The sequence below is a fragment of the Rhagoletis pomonella genome, unplaced genomic scaffold (assembly GCF_013731165.1).
Source record: "Rhagoletis pomonella isolate Grant_MI unplaced genomic scaffold, Rhpom_1.0 Rhpom_scaffold_00002, whole genome shotgun sequence".
NCBI lineage: Eukaryota > Metazoa > Arthropoda > Insecta > Diptera > Tephritidae > Rhagoletis > Rhagoletis pomonella.
Window position 1 is genome coordinate 67,244,790 of NW_023458556.1, and position 891 is coordinate 67,245,680.

Here is an 891-nt window from a genome sequence, read left to right on the forward strand (position 1 = left end):
CCAATAGAGGCTAGTTTTTTTAATTGGATAGCGTGGGAAACCCTATCGAAGGCCTTCGAGAAGTCAGTATAAACAGTGTCAACTGAACCCCAGTTTGGAAAGCAGCTATACAATCGTCAGAAAATGCTGCCAAATTGGATACAGTTGAGCGACACGGAATGAAGCCATGCTGCTCCGTACATACTTGATGCTTAACGGCAGGTAAAAGTTTTCCTTGAGTAATGCACTCAAAAAGCTTAGATGTTGCCGACAGCTTAGAGATGGGTCTATAATTACTTACGTCGCTTTTATTACCGCTCTTAAGACCGGACTGTTGAAGGCTAATTTCCAATCTTCTATAAAGACACCCGAGGATAAGGATTTATTAAAAATTTTCAATATGGGATAGACTAAAGAGTCGCACTGCTTATACAAAACTACAGACAAACCATCAACGTCGGTTTGTGCAGAGGATTTAAGGCGAGCGATGCCATTAAGCACGTCCTCAGGAGACAATGTTAAGTTGCAGAAGTCTAAAGATTGTTGCATGTTAACAGAAACATTCTCCTCAATGTCAGAATCAGTAAGGTAATTTGATTGGAAAAATGACGCAAACAAATTAGTAGCCGCTGTGGGTGTATTAACCGCTTTATCGCGAAGAAATAGTGTAGAGGGAATACTGGAATATTTCGTTTTTGAATTAACATGCTTGCTAACAATGCTTTCAGGTTGTTTTTTAAGTTAGATTCAAAACTTAGGACGTAGCTTCTGTGCAAGAACTTGTCCAAACAAACGAATTTCTTGGAAAATTGTTTAAACAGGCTGAAGTAAGCGTTATTATTGGTTTTTTGAACTTGCGAAGATACTTGTTCATCTTATTTCGGAGTTTCATCAGCTTTGCGTTGTGCCAGG